Raw genomic sequence first — 10,946 nt, 5'->3', positions numbered from 1 at the left:
CTTTTAAAGCTAATATGTTATGTGTTATGTGGATTGTGTGGGGGGTATGCTCTGGGGGACTCACTAAGCGTCGTGCTTACAGTTTTGTTTATTGTTTTAGGTATCATCGGTTTGGAAAAGAAGGGCCCGGAATGAACGTAATGCACACACCCATGTTTTCCGCATTGAATGATTTTGGGATGGACTATGATAAATATTTTACTTAATGATGATTTGGAATAAATGGTATCAATGTTTTAGCTATATTAAAAATGAAATTTTTACCCTTGATTTTGGTTCGTTAAAAATTTGACCCTTGTGTGTGTTTTGGTGTGTGTGTGTTGTACATATAGAAGAAGAAGAAAAAGACTTGTAGAGGAGCATTGAACAAGTTGGAGCTTGTAGATCCAAGGTTTATTCACTTTTTTCAGCTTATTGGAGGCATAAAGTCTTGACCTTGGTTATCCTATGTCTAGATCTAGGATTGGTTCAGATTTTAGCATATTTTGGTCCCATGAATGAATTCTTGTGAGTAAATGTTACTCCAGAAGTTATGAGATGTTTTCTTTTGATGTTTCTGAGGTCCTTAGTCCATAAAGTTTGCATCTTGATGGTTGTAGATCAACCATGCATGAGTTAGTGATCATTTGATGGAAGTAGAATGCTAAATCTAGGGTTTGAGTCTCCTTGAGCCATGCAAATGTATCTAGATGGTAACTTTATCGTTTAAGACGTCCCTCAAGAGCTAGATCTGAAAGATGGATGTTGGACTGAGGCATTAAGTCCTTAATGAAGTCTTGGTTGGATGAGGCATATGCCAGGGGTACCTAAGCATACGCCGAGTGTATGCGGTTGAAGCCCCAATCGTACTTGTTATGTAGCAGTACGTTAGATGTATGTAGGTGGTACGTTGAGCATACTCACCAGGGACCATTTTGGAGATTTTGGGCCAATATTGGGCCTTAGGTATTGGGCCATATGTATTGGGCCATTATTGGGCCTTGCGACCTTTGGACTTGGACCATGGATTGAGGGGCTCGTTATAGGAAGGGGTAAAATGGTCTTTTACCCCTTAGCATGTAAGGGGGTTATATGGACCATCCATGGGTTATTACCCTGAGTATTGATTAATGTTAATTGGAATGTTCAGTATGAGGAGTCACAGTAGCAGCAACCCGGGAGTGTAATTTGTCTATCTTAAGACTGAGGTGAGTTCCTTCACTGTACCCATGGGTCGAAGGCACCAATGCCAACCCACTGAATTATACTTGTAGGATGATAGTTGTCTTCATGACAATTACGGTTATGCATGTATGTGCTTGTTGTCTCTATTACTCTTGTCTATATGATTATATACTAGCTGTAGGGGGTAAAGTAGACTCGATACCGGTTGAAAAAGACCGAAAGGGATGAAATAGACCCAATACTTGTTGAAATAGACCGAAGGGGGCGAAATATATGCAATACCGGTTGAAAGAGACCGAAGGGGGGGGGGGTGAAATAGACCCAATATTGGTTGAAAGAGACAAAAGGGGGTGAAATAGACCCAGTTATGTTTTTAACTGTTATGTATGTATGGTATGGTGTATTCTGAGGAAACTCATTAAGCGTTGTGCTTACAGTTTATGTTTGTGGTTTCAAGTAATTCCAACTTGAAAGGGAAGGGCCCGACATGATCACACCGCATTCGCCCATGTTTTTTGCATTTTGTGTTTTTTGGGATTTTGTACTCTAATGATTATCTACTATGACATACTTTTAGTTGATTTGATATTAATATTTGATGTTTTGGAATGAATTAGAAGTGAAATTTTTATCTGAAATTTTTAGGATGTTAAATGAACATATATGTTTAAGCTATTAATAAGCACAAGCATGGTCTTAGTTCTAAGGTCTGTTAAAAATGAATGTTTTATTAATAACTCCTACATAACATCTAAACAATAAAAACAAAACGTAATTACAAAATTATTCATATCTTAAACCTGATTTGGTTAGGGGTCTTCCTGTTCTGCCCTTACGAGGATAAGGGTACTTAAATGACCCTCCAAGAACTGGTCGTACATCATCTAGGTCATAATCAGGATCTTCCAAATCATTGTATAATGCATAGTCATAAATAATGTCCCATTTTTTAAGCTCCATGGTTCTATTACCTCCTAAGAACTGAACTGTTACCAAAACCATGCCTTAGTTCAATCGGTAAAGATATATGCTTATACGTTGAAGGTCTCGACTTTGATACCAACACCCACCATCTTCATCAAATTTTTTATCTAGTGTTGGTATGACATGATGTGACAAGCCACATCAATAAAAAAAGGCTTGGTCAGAAGAAATACGACAACCATGTGACCGATTACGTGGCATGGTGACCTTATTAGAATGTAAACCAAATAATTTCCAAATGTGCAAAAACATTAACAAAATTTTGGTTTTTTTCACATACAAACACAATTTTGGGATAAAACTATTAAAGTTGGCTTTCATGACATTATCCCATTGTTATTTTGAAATGCGGGGTTGATGATTTATTTGATTTCATATCTTTTAAATAAAAAATATATCTCCTCGAAGAATCCAAAATAACAGCATTTTATTTAGGATTATTTCAAGTTGACCCATTATTTGTACATTGACAGATTAGGTGTACATAATACCTCAATAATGAAGTTCTTTTATTATTTGGGCTCAAAATTAGAGACTTATGAGAAAATCAATATATTGCTTATGTAGCTTACCTATTAAACATTTTCGAAAAAGGTTGTATCGAGTATATAATATTGTTATGTAGTGTAAATCTATTCTGAAGATCCTAAAGTATCATGGGAGACTGTAATGACTAGTTTCGGGTATGTTTTATTTTCCAATTATTCAATTTTATAAATTTATATAAAAAAAGAAGTGGTTTTGGCCTTATTCGTGATGCGTTCCTTTTATTTTCCACGACGTGTCTTTGCTAGTTGGTCACAATTCGCCCTTATGAAAGTCACGATGCGTGGTCATAATCTGCCCAAACCCTAAATCTCGAGCTTTGAGCGCTATTTAAATGCACCAACACATAGGGATTCCCTAATTTGCAACCTTCATCCTCTAGAAAACCCTAAAGCTTGAAACCCTAGCCTTTTCTCATCTATTTTTGTGCCTTGAGGTCATTTTTTTGAATCTTAAGGAAGAAGCAAGAGTGTTGGTACAAGAAGAAGCTAGATCCGGTGAAATTTCAACCTTCTTGTCATTTCATTTTGCCTTGTAGGTGACAAAATTCCAACTTGAATAATTTTCTTCATAGAACTAGAATTTAGAAGTGTTTTGGTGCACTTTTTTCCCTATTTTCTTGTTACATCTTAGAGTTTTGGAAACTCTAGGTTTGTGAAGTGGCTTGAAGGACATTTTGGACTTATTGAGATGATAATAGTGCTTGCATGGGCTCTTTTTAATTTGAACCATTCTTTTGGGTTTTATTCAAGAAATAGTCTAATTTTAGTGACAAAATTGATGTAATTAACAACAGAAGTATTTTATCATTTGAATAAAATAAAACCATTTTAAGCTACCAAGGATCATTTTGCAAAACTTAGAAAGCTTAAAACATAACCAAAAGAAAGAAGAAGAGTACAACATTTGAAGACTTTGTTTTCTTTTGGCAATTCGGAAGTTGATGAAGATGACATTAAAACTCCAAAAAGAAGTTCTCTATAATGTATCCACCAAAACAAGAATAAAACCACTTCAAGATGCTAGTCTTCACTTGTATATTAGTTATTCTTAAGCCATAGAAATATATATACCAAATATATCTTTAAGGAGAACCAATTAATGGTATTTAATCTAGCAACAAATACTTTTGAAAAACCGACCCACACATGCTAGTAAAGCATTTCTTTTTGCATCAAGCATGAACCAAAGTCATGTATTAATTTAAGGAAAGCATGGAGCTTTCTTACAAGTAAGGTGTAGAGCATTAAACTAATCAACACTCCACTTCCTCATGAGCATGCTACCTACAGTCATGGAGTAAGAATGGGAGACCAAAAAGTGCTTTTCATCCTACGACTTAACTAGCTAGTTGCAACCAAACCAAGCCATTTCTCAAAGTGTCAAAAAGGTTTGTACACAACATTAAATATCGTACCATGTGATATTTCCTAGTTTTTCTCTTCATATTATTATTTCCTAGAAACAATAATTCTCAATATGTTGGTAAAATATTAATTTCGCTAAAATAATGTTTTTCCAATTAAATACAAGTGTTGATCATATATATAAATAATCAAATTACTATAATAAACAATCAATTAGTAGTAACTTTCAATAAAGTGTGACCCCATAGGATCATATGTTATTAGCAATATCATTCTATAATGACTCTTAGGCATACAAGATCTTTTACATTCATGAGAGCCTTAGCCTTTATGACATTGTTTGGATCTAGGGTTGGAGTTTCTCATGTTAGAGGCTTGCGTGTGGATAAAGTTATAATTTTTATCCATTAAGAGCCACATTAGAAGGTTTATGGAAAGTTATAGCCTCTGACTTAATGGAATAAGTGCTTAAGAAAGAGGTTGTTTTACCTAGTAGTCACGACACACCCAGTTGATAGTCATAGCGCATCGTGTAGGGATCAGTCGTACCTATTTTTTTTATTGTAGTTGACGCGACATAGCCATGTGCTTGTCGCGACACGTCTTGTGTAGATCATTGACTTTTTAACCAGTTTGAATTTTGGTCAAACTTTGATGGATATGAGTATTGGACCGAGGATTGGTCTCTAACTAGTATTAGGTGGTTTGTGCTAACTGTTTCACATGCAAAGACTTGAGACTTAGGGTTCTAGCTTTAAGTGAGTTTTCTCACTATACTATGTATGACCTTATACGTCATCTGTGTGGTATGATGCATGTATACTGTTAGTATACGAATATGTGATTAGACTAGAATAGTCTTTTATATGTTTATTAGATGGTTTTATGGAATGGTGACAGAGCAGTGTGAGCCGTGAGCCTTCAGGCCCAATAGGTTATAAGGCAGAACAATGTGGTCCATAAGTCTACATGTGTTATGGTGGAAAGTTTTGAGGTCGTGAGTGCACAGATGTTCAGCGGATCGGTGATAGGTCGTAAGTCCACATGTGGTATGCGTTGTATGTGATGTAATATGTGGTATCTTGGAGAAAGCATTAAGTTTTATGCTTACTAGTCGTATTTAAATGTTTTTCAAGTTGTTTTGATGATAATGAGAAGGGTATTGCGTAACCGTACTTGCATCGGTGTCATGACTATGTTTTGAGACTTCGGTTAATTTTATGACAAGATTTTGATTGGTCTCAATGGAGCTTTCTTACAAGTAAGATCATTACACTATTCAACACTCCACTTCCTCATGAGCATGCTACCTATAGTCTTGGAGTATGCATGGGAGACCAAAAAGTGCGTTTCATCCTACGACTTAACTAGCTAGTTGCAACCAAACCAAGCCATTTCTCAAAGCGTCAAAAAGGTTTATACACAACATTAAATATCATACCATGTTATATTTACTAGTTTTTCTCTTTATATTATTATTTCCTAAAAACAATAATTCTTAATATGTTGGTAAAATATTAATTTCACTAAAATAATGTTTTTCCAATTAAATACAAGTGTTGATCATATTTATTAATAATCAAATTTATTATTAGTAGTAACTTTCTATAAATTGTGACCCCATAGGATCATATGTTATTAGCAATATCATTCTTTAATGACTCTTGGGCATACAAGATCTTTCACATTCATGAAAGCCCTAGCCTTTATGACATTGTTTGGATCTAGGGTTGGAGTTTCTCATGTTAGAGGCTTGCGTGTGGATAAAGTTATGATTTTTATCCATTAAGAACCTCATTAGAAGGTTTATGGAAAGTTATAGCCTCTAACTTAATGGAATAAGTGCTTAACAAAGAGGTTGTTTTACCTAATAGTCACCTCACACCCAGTCGATAGTCATAACGCATCGTGTAGGGATCAGTCGCGCCTATTTTTTTTATTGTAGTTGACGCGACATAACCATGTGCTTGTCACGACACGTCTTATGTTGATCATTGACTTTTTAACCAGTTTGACTTTTGGTCAAACTTTGATGGATATGAGTATTGAACCGAGGATTGGTCTCTAATTGGTATTAGGTGGTTTGTCCTAACTGTCTCACATGCAAAGACTTGGGACTTGGGGTTCTAGCTTTAAGTGAGTTTTCTCACTATACTATGTATGACCTTATACGTCATCTGTGTGGTATGATACATGTATATTGTTAGTATACGAATATGTGATTAGACTACAGTAGTCTTTTATATGTTTATTAGATGGTTTTATGGAATGGTGGCTGAGTAGTGTGAGCCCGTGAGCCTTCAGGCCCAATAGGTTATAAGGTGGAACAATGTGAATCCATAAATCTACATGTGTTATGGTGGAAAGTTGTGAGGTCGTGAGTGCACAGATGTTCAGCAGATCGGCGATAGGTCGTAAGCCCACATGTGGTATGCATTGTATGTGATGTAATATGTGGTATCCTGGAGAAAGAATTAAGTTTTATGTTTACTAGTCGTATTTAAATGTTTTCAAGTTGTTTTGATGATAATGAGAAGGGTATTGCATAACCGTACTCGCATTGGTGTCATTACTATGTTTTGAGACTCTGGTTAATTTTATGACAAGATTTTGATTGGTCTCTATGGATCTTTCTTACAAGTAAGAGCATTACACTATTCAACACTCCACTTCCTCATGAGCATGCTACCTATAGTCTTGGAGTAAGCATGGGAGACCATAAAGTGCTTTTCATCCTACGACTTAACTAGCTAGTTGCAACCAAACCAAGCCCTAGCCTTTATGACATTGTTTGGATCTAGGGTTGGAGTTTCTCATGTTAGAGGCTTCGTGTGGATAAAGTTATGATTTTTATCCATTAAGAACCTCATTAGAAGGTTCATGGAAAGTTGTAGCCTCTAACTTAATGGAATAAGTGCTTAACAAAGAGGTTGTTTTACCTAATAGTCACGTCACACCCAGTTGATAGTCATAACGCATCGTGTAGGGATCAGTCGCGCCTATTTTTTTTTATTGTAGTTGACGCGACATAACCATGTTCTTGTCTCGACACGTCTTGTGTTGATCATTGACTTTTTAACCAGTTTGACTTTTGGTCAAACTTTGATGGATATGAGTATTGGACCGAGGATTGGTCTCTAATTGGTATTAGGTGGTTTGTGCTAATTGTCTCACATGCAAAGACTTGGGACTTGGGGTTCTAGCTTTAAGTGAGTTTTCTCACTATACTATGTATGACATTATACGTCATCTGTGTGGTATGATACATGTATACTGTTAGTATATGAATATGTGATTAGATTAGAGTAGTCTTTTATTTGTTTATTAGATGGTTTTATGGAATGGTGGCAGAGTAGTGTGAGCAGGTGAGCCTTCAGGCCCAATAGGTTATAAGGTGGAACAATGTGAGTCCATAAGTCTACATGTGTTATGGTGGAAAGTTGTGAGGTCGTGAGTGCACAGATGTTCAGCGGATCGGCGATAGGTCGTAAGCCTACATGTGGTATGCATTGTATGTGATGTAATATGTGGTATCTTGGAGAAAGAATTAAGTTTTATGTTTACTAGTCGTATTTAAATGTTTTCAGGTTGTTTTGATGATAATGAGAAGGGTATTGCATAACCGTACTCGCATTGGTTTCATTACTATGTTTTGAGACTTTGGTTAATTTTATGACAAGATTTTGATTGGTCTCTATGGATCTTTCTTACAAGTAAGAGCATTACACTATTCAACACTCCACTTCCTCATGAGCATGCTACCTATAGTCTTGGAGTAAGCATGGGAGACCATAAAGTGCTTTTCATCCTACGACTTAACTAGCTAGTTGCAACCAAACCAAGCCATTTCTCAAAGCATCAAAAAGGTTTATACACAATATTAAATATCATACCATGTTATATTTACTAGTTTTGCTCTTTATATTATTATTTCCTACAAAACAATAATTCTCAATATGTTGGTAAAATATTAATTTCACTAAAATAATGTTTTTCCAATTAAATACAAGTATTGATTATATTTATTAATAATCAAATTTATAATTAGTAGTAACTTTCTATAAATTGTGACCCCATAGGATCATATGTTATTAGCAATATCATTCTATAATGACTCTTGGGCATACAAGATCTTTCACATTCATGAATGCCCTAGCCTTTATGACATTGTTTGGATCTAGGGTTGGAGTTTCTCATGTTAGAGGCTTCGTGTGGATAAAGTTATGATTTTTATCCATTAAGAACCTCATTAGAAGGTTCATGGAAAGTTATAGCCTCTAACTTAATGGAATAAGTGCTTAACAAAGAGGTTGTTTTACCTAATAGTCACGTCACACCCAATTGATAGTCATAACGCATCGTGTAGGGATCAGTCGCGCCTATTTTTTTTTATTGTAGTTGACGCGACATAACCATGTGCTTGTCACGACACGTCTTGTGTTGATCATTGACTTTTTAACCAGTTTGACTTTTGGTCAAACTTTGATGGATATGAGTATTGGACCGAGGATTGGTCTCTAATTGGTATTAGGTGGTTTGTGCTAACTGTCTCACATGCAAAGACTTGGGACTTGGGGTTCTAGCGTTAAGTGAGTTTTCTCACTATACTATGTATGAAATTATACTTCATTTGTGTGGTATGATACATGTGTACTGTTAGTATACGAATATGTGATTAGACTAGAGTAGTCTTTTATATGTTGATTAGATGGTTTTATTTATTGGTGGCAGAGCAGTGCGAGCCAATGAGCCTTCAGGCCCAATAGGTTATAAGGCAGAACAATGTGAGTCCATAAGCCTACGTGCGTTATGGTGGAAAGTTGTGAGGTCGTGAGCGTGTTCAGCGGATCGACGATAGGTCGTAAGTCCACATGTGGTATGCATTGTATGTGATGTAATATGTGGTATCTTGGGGAAATCGTTAAGTTTTATGCTTACTAGTCGTATTGAAATGTTTATCAAGTTGTTTTGATGATAATGAGAAGGGTATCGCGTAACTGCACTCACTTCGGTGTCATGACTATGTTTTGAGACTTCGGTCAATTTTATGACAAGATTTTGATTTGTTACTATGTTTGAACAAATGAATTTTTATGTATTTTTAAAAAAGATGGTTTTGGGCTATTTAATTTTTAATTATAAAATAAATTTGATTGAAAATTTAGCAAGTTAACGAGATTGTTTTGAATTTAAAAACCAAGAATGTCTCGTGTCCCGCCTCAAGTTCTAATGGTTGTATTATCAATTATGCCTCTGATATATGGTTAAGACAATAAATGACCTCTCGATCGCTTGTAAGTTGTGAGTTAGTACATGATATTTTTGGATGATTACCCACTAATAGATTTGAAGATTAATCCGGTCTTTAATTTGGTACCAATTGCTTATATACCTTATACGTTTTGACACCTACTCAAAATGCCTAATAAGAAATAGAATTTGAAATTAACTAAAGTCACCCCTCTCTTTTGATTTAATATTGATATAGTAAGTAGGAATGTTTTGAAGTTGGTTGTATACGAAGAAGAAACAACAAGAAGTCAATTGCTTAGGAACTAGGAACGAATGTCGTCAGGTAATGATGGTACTTTGATAATGTTTATCGGTATGAAGGTCTCAAAGTCAATTGATGGACTCCAATTGATGAAATTACATATCATATTGACCAAAAATAAACACAAATAATACTTAAAACTTGTTTTTCCATATATGTTCCATTGTATATTTCTAGAAAAAAAAATGACATACGAATTACTACATATTTAATTTATAACTGATTGTATCATAAAAGAATATATCTTTAATGAAATCTTAAGGATTCGCTTACAAAATAATGATTAATTCTCTTATTGAGCCCAAATTTTTTATTAATTTGAATTTTATATTCTTTTTTTTTTTTCATTCAAGAACAAGAAGTTTGACTCCCTTCTAATTTTTTATTTTTTTCTTATATTTATTTGGATTTACTCGTTTAAACTTTATACAGAAAATATTTGAATTGCTTGGATCAGGGTCAAAAAACCGAAATATTGTTGACCACAATGTTACTTCATAGTCTTATGATAGGTATAAAAATTGAATTAAAATATATATAAAATAAACAAGAAAATTTGATTAATCGTGAAACAACTTAAAAAAACCATTCTATTATTTAGAACCTGATATCTTAAAACTACTCAAGCTTCTCCATCAAGGTATTTAAATACTTCAATATAATTAACTTTCAATTGTTTATTTTATTATGTTTTAAAGGAAAAAAAGAATTTATAGGTAAGGTATTTATTTTATGATTATGGTTGTCCACATTAAATCAGATAGAGAAATGATGTTGTGAATCATGAAAAGCTGTTGGATTTTGTTATATTAAATTTAAACTATTTAGAATAGCTACTATTATTTATTTAATACGATCTTTTTAATGGATATTTTAATAAAATCTAATAAGATTTTATCAGTATATTTATTTGTTGTTGTAAGTAGGGTATACACTTACAGAGAGGAAAGACGGCGACGCGTTTGTGGCAGATTGAGATTAACATGTCGATGACTCGATGGTGTGTGCCGGCGTCAGAATCCACATGGAGATCATGTTCACGTGTCTAGCCTAACATCCCATTGTTAGTTCACACGCCTGTTCTTTCATGGGATGCAACATAAAATTTAATTAATAGTAAGCATTTGAAATATTTGATCAAGTTAAAAACATTTAAAGTTCACAAACGTTAAACATATGAAATTTATACTAATAAATAATAAGTAAATTTATAGGAAAATTCCATTACTTTCACATCTAAGCAAATTGCTACACTTTTTTTTCCTTTTAATGATTTGGTTTTCCTATAAGTTTTTAAGGTGATCGGTGTCGACAGAGGAATGATACTCGGA

The sequence above is a fragment of the Lactuca serriola genome, chromosome 8 (genome assembly GCF_051521515.1).
Source record: "Lactuca serriola cultivar US96UC23 chromosome 8, Lser_US96UC23_V15, whole genome shotgun sequence".
Classification (NCBI taxonomy): domain Eukaryota; kingdom Viridiplantae; phylum Streptophyta; class Magnoliopsida; order Asterales; family Asteraceae; genus Lactuca; species Lactuca serriola.
Note: the sequence above shows the minus strand (reverse complement) of the source record.